We start from the raw sequence: 14486 nt of genomic DNA, 5'->3' as shown, positions 1-14486 counted from the left end.
CAAGTATTGTTCTTTTCTTCATATGTGTCATTTCCTCATATCTGATACCTCATTGTTGGTATTATTCCTAATGGCTCGCAAACAACAACCTTAAGACAACAGTAGCCCAGGGGAAGGATGCGTTGAAAAGCCAATTGGGGTGAAATTTTATATTGTTTGTATACATGTGTAGTTGCAAGGTTAGAGGACTGCTGATACATGCACAATGTCTCGTGTGTATGTTGTAGAGAATATTACTTCTATAAGCATATATAAATCATACACAAAAAAATATTCACCTCCACTTTCCTGCTTCCCTATTTGCTGTCTTCTGGAAAATAGAATCTCCAGCCCCTAATTTATTGACAGATAAAATGAAAAAAGATGAACAATACACCACCACAACAGGCAAATTCAGCTTGAGTCCAAAAAACAACTAAGATCAGGTGCTGGAAGTCGTGGACGGAGAGGAGCTAGGTGCCCGCTGCACCTGCGTGCCCCTTTGTGGACCTCCTGGCAGGTGGGCCTTGGCAGGGCAGACCGAGGTATCCACCTGGACCCAGGCTTTTGCTACACCCTCAGGGACCTCCTGGCCATGTCCCCCAGCCTAGGAACCCCAGCAGGGGCAGATACTACTAGAGGATCCAATTACCCCTTTTCCTTCTCCCTCAGTGTGTGATATGATATGTAAACCCAGGCTTAAAGTCAGAGAAAATGGTGATATTGCTGGTATTGTAACTGAGAACAATGAAACATGCTGGAAGATGATCACAGGCCATGTAATTGATACCAAATTAGAAATATTTACTGTCTTGGAGTGTCTACAGTCTCCTACTACTTCCTTTAGCTTAATGAAGCTGACGTCATGTCTGGAACTGGCTTTGGGTGATTAATTCAATAATGACAACCGTTCAACACTCTGCTGTCCCTGACCAGATGAACATACTGAAAGTTTCCGTCGGTTCTCTGTGCAGATTCAACCTGCACAACATCTTCTGGCCTGGGTTCGCATCCCCTCACGAACTGTTTCCAAAGGAAACCTGCGTGTGTGGAGATTGAGGCTGGAATCATAACTCGGAGTTCTCCTGGGCACAAAGCCGTGGTCTGTAAACTCTGTAATACGTACACGAGGAAGTGTGGAAACCAAAGGCTACTTGTTGGAGAAAATATTCAATTGTTCTTCCTTCATTCAATTACCAGCCATCAGTACAAATAGCCTGTCTGTGTGAGTAGTGATTTTTGAAGTTATAGGGCCATAAATGTTAGAAATTTCTGAACTAGCTTTTTTTTTTTTTCCAATGGGGCTGTTGCCAGAACACAGGTGTTGTAAAACCACCATTAAATCAAAGCCAAAACGGGAATGAGAAAGACTCATACCAACACCGTCGTCATTGCCCATGCAGATGCTGGCAATTTACCACTACTGGCCATCTGATCTACAAATGTGGTGGGATTTTAAAAAAATAAAAATGCACAGAAAAAGTTTGATAAGGACACTGCTCAGATAGGGAGGGACTCCTTCAAGTATGCCTGGGTCTTGGATAATCTGACGCTGAATGTGACCGTGGTATCACCGCTGATAGCTCTCTGTTGAAATTTGAAAGCAGCAAGTACTATGTGAGCATCATTGATGTCCCAGGACATTGGGAATTTATCAAAAACATTACTACAGGCACATCCCCGGCTGACTGGGCTGTCCTGATTGCTGGTGCTGGTGACCTTGAAGCAGGGATCACCTACAATTGGCAGACCCAGGAGCATGCCCTTCTGGTTCACTCGCAGGGTGTGAAACAGCTGATTGTTGGTGTGAACAGAACAGATTCCACCGACCCGCTCTACAGCACCTACATTAAGGAAACTGGCTACAACCCTGACACAGTAGCATTTGTGCCTGTTTCTGGTTTGGGTGGCAACAACGCACTGCAGCCAGTGCTAACATGCCCTGGCTCAAGGGGTGGGAAGTCACCAGTAAAGATGGCAGTGCCAGTGGAAGCTCAGGATTGCATCCTGCCCCCAACCCACCCACTGACAATCCCCTGCGCTGCCCCTCCAGGATGAATGCAAATGGTGGCATTGGTAGCGTCCCTGAATGCAGGCTGGTGTTCTCAAACCCAGCAGGCGTGGTGGTCACCTTCGCTCCAGTCAACATTACAGCTGAAGTAAAAAGTCTGTTGAAACGCACCATGAAGCTTTGAGTGAACCTCTTCCTGTGGACAACGTGGGCTTCAGTGTCACGACATATCTGTCAAAAATGTTCACTGAAGCAATGTGGCTGGTGACAGCAAAAATGACCCACCAATGGAAGCAGCTGGCTCCACGGCCCGGGTGATTATCTTGAGCCACCCCGGCCAAATCAGTGTGGGACATGCACCTGTGCTGGGCTGCCACACAGCTCGTGTTGCTGGCCGATTTGCCGAGATGCGGAGACAATTGATGGTTGTTCTGGGGAAAAGCTGCAAGATGGCCTGGAGTTTTTTAACCCTGGTGATGCTGCCATAGTTCCTAACATGCCGAGAGCTGCTCTGACTATCCTCCTCAGGTCCATCTGCTGTTTGTGGCCCGAGATGGAGAGTTGCTGTGGGCACCCTCAGAGCCGTGGAGCTGCCGGAGCTGGCACAGTCGCCACGTCTGCCCAGAAAGCTCGGAAGGCTAAATGAAGATCATTTCCAACACCCACCAGCCTAGCCTTACTCAGTGGCGGAAGAACCATCTCAGGGCTCTCCATCTCAGTTGGCTATTTGATAGGAAAAGACTGGCTAATGATTACAGTGCACTGTAAAACCTTCAGAAGGAACATGTTTTGTAAACCATTTGTTTTTGTTTTTGTTTTTTATGTGTGGCAGGTTTTGTTATTAGTTTTTAAAATCAGTACTTTGTAATGGAAACAACTTGACCAAAAATCTGTCACAGAAAATGAGACTCATTAAAACAAAGTTTAATGAGAAAGGAAAACAACAAGAAGTAAGAGAGAACTGGCCCGGCCGTCACAGTTCCTGTTTGCAGACGGAGTACCAGTACTCACGGGCCATCGACACGCTGTATCTCAAAGTGCCATGGTGACGTTTCCTGTCTCCTACCAGACTCGCCTCCAACAACGAAACCGAATAATTCTCAACAATACAAACTGATTAAAGCATATTTCCTGGCTCAGAAACATTTTGTGGCTCTCCCATTGCCAGAGAATGGGGCGGCCATGTACCACCTGCCAACTCCTACGCACCTCTACCCTACATCTAATAGCTCACTTTCAGCCTTTGCCCATCATTCCCCTCTTCCCCGAAATGCCTTAACCTTTGAAATCTTACATTTCAAGGTCGTGCTCTATGAACATCCCTCCAGGAGCTCTTTTCTAGTTTGTTTGGGTTTTTTTGGAATTGTTCTCCTCTATTCACCAGCAATCATGGAAATAATACCCACCCCAGAGAACAGTTCTGAGAATTAAGTCAGGTGATGTTCTTTCAAAAAGTACTGAGAATAGAGCCTTGCTTTTTGTAGGCCATCCATAAAAGGAAGCTACTATTAATATTGTATCATTATACCGTCCTCCTACCTTTGTGACTAATTACCCTTCCCCTACCTACCTCTTGGCTGGCATTCCCCAAGACACCACATGCATCCCTCTCTCTCCTGGGACCAGGCCAAAAGGGTTATAGGCTGGGCCTCCCTTGGAAACCTGCACTGACAAAATTTCAGCTAAACTGCCGACTCTCAGAAGTGATCACCAGCTTTGCCCTCTTCTGAGATACCTATAGGTCATTTCCACTAATCTCACCCATACCCTTGAAGTTCAGTGTGTTCAAAACCAAAAGCATTCTTTTTCCCTAAGATCTACTCATCTATTTTCTTTTTTGTTTGTTTGTTTGAAAATATTCTTTTCTTTTTTTAAATTTTTTATTGTTATTCAATTACAGTTGTCTGCATATTTTCACTGGCACCTTAAATAACACAGTCACATAGGCCTAAAACTCTAGAGCCACAGTTTTTGTTTGTTTTCTAGTATATTTGATGCCAAATAAGTAACATATTTACTTGGGACACAATTCAGAAGGTGTGATTTAAATCTCACATCTGTCCCTTTGCCACCATTCCTCCTTCCTTGGGAAATCTGATGTTACCAGTCTCTTGTATACCCTTCAGAGATATTTTACATTTAGGATACACAGTGGGAACTAGTAGATGTTTATCCACCAGCTTTCTGGAAAAACAAAAAGTCCTGGTTTGTTGCTTCTGCTGGTTTCCATGATACAAATACTTCCACTACGGCCAATTTCAAACTATGACCCCAAGTCACTGACCCACTTTGTTTCTGACCTGATTGTACCAACACCATTTATTATCTCCCATAGAACCACCTTTGCCTTCTCCCTCAACCCCATCCCCCACCCCCTAGTTCCCACAGGCTGTCATTCTAACTTCCCGATATTTCTGTGTTGTCTTTTCTTTCTTCTCCCATTGTGACCACCGTAGTTCCGGTCTCACAGTGCTTGACGTCCCAGTCTGACCTTGTCTACCTTCACGAGAGTATTTTCTCTAAGAGAGCTCCCATCCAGCATCTCCTCGTTCACTGTCTACAGAATAAAGTCCAAACCATTACTACGGGATTCAAGATCCGCTGCAGCTGGGCCCTAACCTACCTCTCCATTCTCAGCTCCTGCCACTTTTCCATTCAAAAGAGTCCTTCTCCATAAACTGAAGCGTTCATCATTCCTTAAAATGCTAAGTGTCGGCTCCTCCTGCATTCTCTGCCTGCCAAGTCCTTTCTATCTGGCCTTCCACTCCCTTCCTTCGTCTTAATTGTACAGGTCCTTCCCGGCCTGGCACAAATGTCCAATTCTCAGCAAAAGCATCTCCGATGGCTATTGCTCTGCTCCTACAGAGTCACAGAGGTAGAGGCACTGCTGGGATTGGGTCCACATTCTGATTCCCGGGCTCCGAGTCCTGTGCTTTCCACCACACTGAATGCCTGGCAATAGAGGCAGAATGACCTGCCTCCCCCTGACTCCGCCCCTTGTTCCCTTTGAGACAGTGGGTAAACTATTTAAGCCTCTTTGGGCCTTTGACAGTAAAGGGTCCTTTGAGTAGAAGCAAAAGAAACCAATCTGGCAAATGAAACCAGAGAAAATGCATTGGGAAAATATCAGTTTAAAAAACTGGGGGGGAAGCTGGAGAAGCAAGCAGCTGCACAGGGTCAGGGGACCGGAAGCCAGACTACGACAATGTGGTCAGAACAGAAATGGTCTGGTCAGGACACACCTTAGGCAGCAGAATCTCCATGACCCTTGGCATTGGACCCAGGCTCCAGCAAGAGGCTCACAGGCCCACGCTAGGCTGAGGAGAAAGAGGCCCTCATTCTGGCCCCGGAAGACCATATCCAAAGGCCCCAGGAGTGATTTCTCAAATGGAAATCTGAAAGGGTAAATGGATGTGGGACAACCAATGAGCAAATGACTGGGCATTGTTCCCCAGCCATCTTTAAAGCCAGGATGGGCCCCTATTCCCTAATGCCTCCAACAAGCTCCAAGGGACACATCAGTTCATTCCATATACACTAAAAACTTGCTGCAAACGGCTCTGAACCTATGAGAAAAACCCAAGTGGGCCTTCCCTAAATACCCACAATTCACTTCATCTCAGCTACTAGACAACTGAGCTACACCAGAGTCGGAGCCAGCAAGTTATTTTAAGCTCCTTCCGTGGCTATGCTGGAGAACAGGTTGTTAGATCTCATTCAGTTTTAGTTACAAAGGTACTAAAAATGCAACTTCAGATTTAATTTCCCATAGCAAATAAACAAAGCTATGTGTAGCATCATAGCAACTGAAAACCTGGAAGAGGAGTTACACCCCTCCTTGTACTTACTCATTTCCACCTGACCTCCTACGATTAGCAGAAAGAAACAAAAAGTGCAGGACTTCCCACATCAGGCTCCTCTGAGGATTCCCCAGCCACATTCTCTCCCCTCCTCCTGCTTCACACCATCAATGGCCTGAATCATGACCTACAGAAAAATGGAACTTTACTCTCCAGGGTCCCAATTAAAATGCAGACTCATTCCCTGTGAGCCACAAATCCCCATTATAATTAACACATTCTCTGTCACTGTTTAACATCTATGTCCCTTCCTATACTGTAAGCTCCTTGAAGGGAGGTTCCACGTCTATTCGATTCACCTCCGTGTGCCCTGTACCCATCACAGTGCCCGGCATGTACAATAAATACTTATCTAATGGATGAACAAAAATCCTACTGTGTGCTTTCGGCCTAGGAAGGCATTTCCTTCAAGTTTAACAATGTTTGTGAGATTAGAAAGCTATTATTTAGCTTTTGCTTCTAACCATTTCGGATTACTGCCCACCACAAATAATTTGGGGAAGAACACTTGTTTTATAAGATTCAAACTGTAACTTTAAATTCCTCGTATGACATTTGATATCAAGACAGAAAACAAGTACAGGAATCTTTAATAATAGTACATTTTAATACAAACGTGGAGGAATGTTATATTGAGAAAAGTGACCCACAGAATATTGAAAAAACAAACAGGTGTTAGCATTTGATCCATGGAGAATAATCAGATAATAAACTTTATTTTGTTTTATAGTGACAGTCAGAAATCCTCTGATGACCTCTTTGTTGGGCTGCTAGCTGCAATTTAATTCCTTTCTACTTTACATTGAAGCAATTTTTCAATTCAGGCCCACTCTCTTTTGTTGGAAAACAGAGATGAGAAAGAAGGTCCTTGGACTCATTTGTCTCGCCCACACCTCTCAGAGAACTGCTTTTACTGCCTTGGCTATTGTCTTGTGAGATGACACAGACATCTAGACAGTGACGGGGTGTTCATCTAAAGAAATGTTACATAAAGGCAATGTGCTTCTCCGCTCGGAATCCACACATTACTGTCATCATTATTTAAGAAAGCTGTATATTCCGTTCACATCCCAGAGGTCTTGGGAGTCTAGAAACAATCATTGTCTGGCTCCCAAACAAACAGACAAGACAAAAGAATCAGATGAATAACTAACGGAGAAATTCTGCTTCTTCATGCTGCTATTCCGTTTATTACAGAATTTTTAATTTTTCACAGATGAAGTCCAGGAGTGACACTGGAAGACCACAGCCTGCCTGCTAAAAGCTTCTACAAAGAATCATTTTTGAGGTAATCAATATTTCCCAGTCTTTCCATGTAAGACGAATCATTTACGGAAAGTACTTTACTCCAGATTTTTTGAAAATTCACATGTCTCAGATATTTTCAACTCACCACAAACAATTCCAGGCAGGTACAAAAGTACAGAGCAGCACTGCCCAGCAGAAATGCAATAGGGGCTACGTATGTAATTTAAATTTTTTTGAAGTAGCCAGTTAAAAAGGGTAAAAGGAAACAGGTGAAATGAATTTTAATTATATATTATGATATATCCAAAATACTATCATTTCAACATATAAACAAAAAATTATTGAGATAGTTTTACATTCTTTTTGGTACAAAAATCAGTGTGTATTTTACACTTACAGTTACTCTCAATACGGATTAGCCACAGTTTGAGTGCTCAACAGCCACATGTGGCCAGTGGCACCCCAGCGCACAGCAGACGCCATGGAGAATGACATTAAAAATCCCATCAACTCACCACCTAGCTTCAGTAATCGCTAATTAACCAACAGCCTTGCTTCCTCTATACTCCTTCCGATCCCCGGGTTATTTTGAAGCAGATACTAGAAATCATAGCATTTCATCCATGTTCAAATTTCCTATCTCATAATTTTTCTAAACAGTTGTTTTGTTCAAATTGAGATCTAAACAATCAACTAGAAGGATCACTTTTTAATGACTTTTTTTTATGGCACCAACGTAATGGGAGTTACACTTTCAGGAAAGGGCTATATTTGTTCAGACGCTCATTAAACATCTATCTTGTGCCAGGCACTTTTCTAGCAGCACCAAGACACAGCAAAGACCAAGACTCAAAAAAACCTTCCTGTTTAGCTCCTGAGTGCACATTAGGATTACCTGGGGAAGCTTTAAAAAATACCAGTTCTACCCCTGGCCAGGTAGCTCGGTTGGTTAGAGCATCGTCCCCGTACTCCAAGGTTGCAGTTGGGTCCTGGGTCAGGGCACATACAAGAATCAACCCATGAGTGCGTCAATAAGTGGAGCAACAAATTGATGTCTCTCTCTCTCTCTCTCTCTCTCTCTCTCTCTCTCTCTCTCTCTCTCTCTCTCTCTCTCCCCACACACCGCCGCCTCTCTCCCTCCCTCCCTATCTCCCTTCCTTCCTCCCTTTTCCTCTCCCTGTCTTCCTTCCTCTTGCACTTTAAGGACAAAAACTATTAGTTCAATCAACTGGCAAATAAATAAAACATGGTGTGTATGTACAATGGGGTTTTATTTATTAGGCAATAAAAAGGAATGAAGTACAGATTCATGCTACAACAAGGAAGAATCTTAAACACAACATGCTAAATGAAAGGCCACATACTGCATTATACCACTTACATGAAATGTACAGAATAGGCAAATCCACTCATACATGAAGTAGAGTAGTAGCTGAGGAGTGAAGGAGGAGACTGCTAATTAGTGCAGATTTCTTTCAGAAGTGATGAAATGTTCTAAAATTAATTATGGTGATGGTGGCACAACTGTGAATATACTAAACATATACTTTAAATGGGCAAATTGTATGAAATGTGCAGTATACCTCAATAAAACTGTTATTAAAAAAGAAGTAACTGGATAAATACATTCCATTCACACAGTGGAGGAGTCTCCAGCTACAAGATAGACTGAGAAAACTCCTTTAGAAGAGAAAACAATTCCAGTGACCAGACCTCTTCACCACAAGCTGCTTACTTGATCCAGAAACTCTGGGAGTGGGGCCTCGGCAGGGAATATTTTTAAAAGATCCCTAAGTGGGCCCTGGCCAGGTGGCTCAGTTGGTTTGAGGATGGTCCCATACACCAAAGGGTTGTGGGTTTGATCCCCAGTCAGGGCACATACCTAGGTTGTAGGTTCAGTCTCCCAGTCTAGGCACAAACAGAAGGCAAACGCAATTCAATATCTCTCTCTCACATCAATGTTTTTCTCCCTCTCTCTTTCCCTTCCTCTTTGAAATCAATAAACATGCCCTCAAGTGAGGATTTTTAAGAAAAGATCCCTAAGTGATTCTAATGTAAGCCAGATGAGAGTCATTGGTTTCAGGAAAGATTCGGTGGAGTGACCTCCAATTACAAATAGGCGTGATAGCCTCTGCCTTTAAAATGGGAGGGCACGGGGCGCCATGAGTGTGTTCCAACTTCAACTTGGAGTCCGCGGAGGAGGGCTTCCTACAAGTGACATCCATGCTGAAATGTGCTGAATGAGCGGGAACTAGCCAGGTGAATGTGGGGCAAGAGGATAACGTTATAAGGAGAACAAAAGATATGCAAACACTGGGAGGGCAGAGTACCTTATGGCCTGGGAGCAGGGCAGCATGCTGACCTCAGTTCACACACTGAGCAATGAGCTAAGGGAGGAGCTTATTCATAGAGGATCTGGTAAATCGGATGGTATAAAATGTAAACTATTCATTGATCAATAAAATATCAACAAAAATTTATTTTAAATTCCCTAGGTTTTAATATTTTTAATGACATTACCACGTGTATGAAAACAATAGTGCATATAAGATGCAAGATATTTACTCTACAATGTTTGCTTTGTGTAGGGGTTTGAGACCTCCTTGCAACATCTCCAAGGTGAAAACAACCACAAAAGGTGGTTTCCATGTACTTGAATAGCTAGGATTTTTATTGCTTCAGCAAAAATTGATGAAGGCACTACAGTATTGTGGATCAAAAAGTAGGAAACAAAATGCCACATTCTAGTTACTTTCTCACAGAATATTCTAAGAGAATATAGCCAAATACAATTGTTGCATATTCTCCTTTTTAACCGAGCACCTATTTATTATGGATAGAATACCAGGGATAATAATGTGAGGGACAGAAACAGGAGAGATGCATATTGGCCCTGCCTTCGAGGCATTTACAATCTAGAAGGGAAGGTAGTACATCTGCATAAATAACTAAGTCAGGTGGCACTCCCATGCGGGGGAGGGGAAATAAGAAAGGAATAAGGTGCTGAAGAAAAGAAAGAATCCAACACACTCAGTAGTCGGAAGCTGAACTGGGGACTCACTTTTTTTTTTTAATGCCGTGAGAGATTGAGTTCAGAGATTGTTCTGGTGAAAGTAGCTTATGAAAGTTCAGCCTTGAAAGACATGGGTTTTCACAGACAGACACAATGAATGAGCTTTCCAGGCAACAGGAACGTATGAGCAAAGGCAAAATGCTCTGTTGCTGCATCAAGTTCAGGCTGCCGGTACACAGGGTGGGGTAATGATGGGGTGAAAGCGACTCGGAGTCCAGGCTGCCAGATCAGGCCTTTCTGCTAAAACTAAGCAGGCTACACTTAAGTGAAGAGAGAGAAAGCACCCGGGGTTTGAGTCTCTGTTCCACCTTGTGTTTGTGTGAAGTTGTTGCAAAGTTAACTTTTCCTAGCCTTGTCTGGAGACTGGAGTACAAATGACAGTGCCAGCTCGGGGGGGTGTTGCTCTTGACGAGTAAATGCAGTAATTCACAGACAGCACTTAGGACAGTCCCTGGAATAAAAAGTTCAGCAGCTGCTGCTGCTGTTACTATCACTGTTATTAACTACATGAGCCTCTCACGAATGTTTAAAGAATTTACCTTCGGGCTGTGATACGAAGAGACTGAGGGAGGAAAATCCACCTGTGAGCAACGTTAGGCCAGAGTACAGAAGTCTCCAAGACCCTGAGCTAAGCCGGTACAGGGGCAACAGGAGGGGATGGGTGTGGGAGACAGTGAGGAGGACACAGACAAGAGTTGGGGTGAGCATAAACCTGGAATGAATAGCAGGGATCTGGAAGTCAAGAAGGTTTCCAGAGGAGAGGGCTAAAAGGCTGGTGCATAAGACGTGCACAGGATAGGAATTCACAGGGAACCATAAACAGCTCTCAGTTATGCATGGAAGGCATTTGCCACCTAACAGCTTCCATCTCCCTTAGTGTCCCACACTCCCATCACTTCTGTGGCCATTCTAGGTGGGAGCATTATCCTGCCCTCTCTAAACTACTGAAATGGAATTAACAATTAAGGAAATATAGTACTAGCCCTGGCTGGTATAGCTTAGTGGATTTAGTGTGGGCCTGTGAACCAAAGTATTGCCAGTTCGATTCCCAGTCAGGGCACATGCGTGGGTTGCAGGCCAGGTCCCCAGTATGGGGTGTGCTAGAGGCAACCACACACTGAGGTTTCACTCCCTCTCTATCTCTTTCCCTTCCCCTCTCTCTATAAATAAATAAATAAATAAATAAATAAATAAATAAATAATAAAATATAGTACTGCTGAGAGGCATGTTATAAGTAAAACTGGATTATACAGACCCTCACACAGGGAGAAACTTTATACTACCCCCTAAAACTAGAATGGAAGTAGAAGAATAAAGGAGTCTCTAATTCCTTCCCACCCCCTATTTTGCTACTAGCCCTTTAGGAAGTAACCATGACACTCTTATCCAACTTCTTGCCCTCAGTTTCACTACAAGAGCACAAAGAGTTGAAACTTAGTTACTTTACTAAAAGATTGCTGCAGGAGTTTTGGGGATTCACATTAGTCTCTAACTCTCCATTCCACATATGGGACCAGAGGAACCAGCTGGATGTTCCCCGCACTTTCCTCAAGAGGCACAAAGCATTACTGTGTTCAGAGTTCATTTACCATAGCGGGCAAAACCCACAGGGTTTTCTCTGTAGATTTAGGTGAAAGTAAATTTAAATTTAGGTGAAAGGAGAATTTCCTTCCCTCCTATATTAAAGTCCCTCAACTAGCAGGCCCACAAACCATAAAGTCAACCACAAAAATCAATGGCAGTAAGAGTTTCAATAATTTAGAAAGTAAGACAACAGAAACTTGATATTGGCAGCAGAAAGTTTATAGCCCAAATTCCGTTGGTTTTAATATGTTGTGTCAATTGGACTCTACAATAATGAAGTAACCTTTAATTAAGTAGTGGGAGCAGGACACATGTGCATGCAGTGGAAGGAGCTAAATGTTTGGAGTCAGAAGGGCTATTAACAAAATCCAGCTCAGCAACGGACTGTCTGACCCTGCCAGTCCCTGAGGCTAGGCTGCAGTTTCTTCATCTGCAAAAGGGAGATGACCTCACAACACTGGTGAAGATTAAATAAGATAATATGGGCTTATGGCAGCCTAGTAGCATCTGGCCTATTAACTATTACTGAAACTATATCGGAATGAGAAAACCACAAATCTTCTTTTGGCTAAGCAATAGCTTCTGTTGCAAATAAAGCTCAATATCAATGGGCTGTAATAGTGGAAAACACATTTCAGTTTCTTGGAAGAGGCCCAGAACAATAGAAGAAAAAATGAGCTGGAATTCTAGTTCCGCCAGGATCATCCCGGGAAAACTGGTTAACCTGGGGGAGCCTCAATTTCCTACCTGGTTAGAAATCTCTAGCTAATAAGACCACTGTAATGTTTAATGAGGTAATGTATACAAAGTTCCCAACACATATCTGGTTCCTAGTAGGTGCTCAATCAAGAGGAGTTATTGGTGTTTAATTTTCTCTGATAGAAAAAAAATACACATGAAAATCACCATCCCTTATATTTTAAAGAGGTTTGCATCATTCCGTAAATATTTCTTGCATACCTACTGTGTATCAGGCAGTGTTGCTGACTTTGAAGACAGAGATGAACAAGACTGATAAGATCTCTCCTTTCCTGGAACTTCCAGGAAAAGCAGATGGTCAAGAGCCCAAGGAGATAATTTCAAAGAGTTGAGTGGTATGAGGAATGTGGAACAAGGTGGTGTGCTAGCAACTTGGGGGAGGGGCTTGAGCTCTCCTGCTTGACTGGTCTTCTTTGGCCAGAAGGGGGACCTCACCTTGTATGATGATGCGTGGGGGTAGAGGGTCGATGATCAGAAGTCAGATCTACACTTTTACCTGCCTGTGGAAGGATCTCCTTTGCATCTACACCTGGGGAACCTTACGTACCTCAACACAGTTCCCAGATATATCTAACGCGACAACTTCACAGTCCCCTCATCTCAGAGTCCAGACTCAGGAGTCTGGTAATTTGTGAGACGGAGGAGGGGGCGTACATGTGTGCAGAAGGTGGTTGGCAAGTTTCATTACCGAAGCAGGGCGGTGCATCCAGGGTTAAGAAGAAGTATCTGTACGATCCAAGACAATATGCAGGACGCTAGGAAGCCCAGAGGGGAGAGTGCCCTCAGCCCCCAGCCTGGGCACCGTTAGGTGGAGCAGGCCCGGCGAACGAGGCAAAGGAGCCGGGTGCCTGCAAAGCCAGCGTCACCCGGGTCCCCCAGCCGCGCCCCATCCCGCGGATGTGGTAAAGCTTCGCGCTCAGCCCAATTAAACGGGTTTCCTGTGACCTCCCTCCCCGGCGGCACTCGTCCACACAACCCAGGACAGCCCCTCTGCAAAGCATCCTCCGGCGCCACGACCCAGGCCCCGGAGCTCCGCGCTTTCACGCCCTCAATCCCAGCCAAACCTTCCCTCTAAGGACAGAGCTCTAGGGTGGGCAGCACTCGAACCCTACGTCCAAAGAGACTGGCACCGGCACCGAGGATGATCTCCCTGGCTCGGGGCTGCCCCTCCGGCCGGTTCTTCTCCAGCGACAGGAGGCTGACTCCGGTCCTGTAGAGACTGGTCCGTCCCCCCTCCGAAATCGCAGCCCTAGCAAGCCCGAGCCGCCGCCGCTGGGCCCCCACCACACCCCAGCACCAATCTGGCAGGCGTCCTGGCGCTTACCTGCGCGCTCTGCAACCTGGAACTCCGCCTGCCTTCTTCCCCGGTGCCGGGCTCCGAGGTTTGTCCACAGACCCCGGAGTAGGCAAACCCGGTTTCTTCCGTCCCCCAGCAAGGTGTATTTGACAGTTCCCTCACCAGCTGCCGGAGACTGGGGCGGGGACAGCCACTCGAGGGCCCACAGAGGGGTTGGAGCCCGCGCAGCAAACTGATTGTCCTGCGCTGGCGTCCCTTAGCCCGGCAGGGCTCTCGGGCGCTGCGATAGCGCTGCCGCTTCCCAGGACTTTGCCCAGAACTTCTCTGCACTCCTCCCCCAGCGATTAGTAGGTGGGAATAAATCAGGAGGAGGAGCCTGAGTCCGCGCTGGGGGCAGGGCCACGCGCAGAGGGCGTGGAAGAAGGGAGAGGCCGAGGAGTGAGCCACACGCTGACCAATGAGGAGTCGGCTGCGGGGAAGGAGGTGGGGCGATGCGCTTGGAAAAAGCGTGTAGATTCCATGACGCAGTCGAGGGAGTTGGGGAGCTAGGTTCGGGACAGGTGGGGAGGGTGGAGGGAGGTGAGAGATGCGGTGGGGGCTGGGAAGGGGCTTCCAGCGGCCCAGCGAGCTATCTGTGCGCTGTAGGTGCTCCATAAATATTTGTCGAGTGGCCA

The 14486-nt window shown here is 45.4% G+C and overlaps 1 protein-coding gene and 1 pseudogene across 8 annotated transcripts in view; one reads left to right on the top strand and one right to left on the bottom strand.

The window, feature by feature from the left end:
• Positions 1 to 14145, bottom strand: part of OSBPL3 (oxysterol binding protein like 3) — a 154653-nt gene extending 140508 nt beyond the window's left edge. For 7 of the 8 annotated variants that reach the window (XM_045197312.2, XM_045197311.2, XM_045197317.2 and 4 more), the window contains exon 1: positions 13840 to 14145. The gene's annotated coding sequence lies outside the window, so the exon portion shown is untranslated. Of the gene's footprint in view, positions 1 to 5838; positions 5978 to 13839 lie in introns of all 8 variants that reach the window. The other variant, XM_045197313.2, reaches the window with a different exon arrangement.
• On the top strand, positions 1340 to 2636 carry LOC123479998 (elongation factor 1-alpha 1 pseudogene; annotated as a pseudogene).
• Positions 14146 to 14486: the final 341 nt, after the last annotated feature.

The sequence above is a fragment of the Desmodus rotundus genome, chromosome 6 (assembly GCF_022682495.2).
Source record: "Desmodus rotundus isolate HL8 chromosome 6, HLdesRot8A.1, whole genome shotgun sequence".
NCBI classification, from domain to species: Eukaryota; Metazoa; Chordata; class Mammalia; order Chiroptera; family Phyllostomidae; genus Desmodus; species Desmodus rotundus.
Note: the sequence above shows the minus strand (reverse complement) of the source record. Positions and strands in the feature narration are given on the sequence as shown.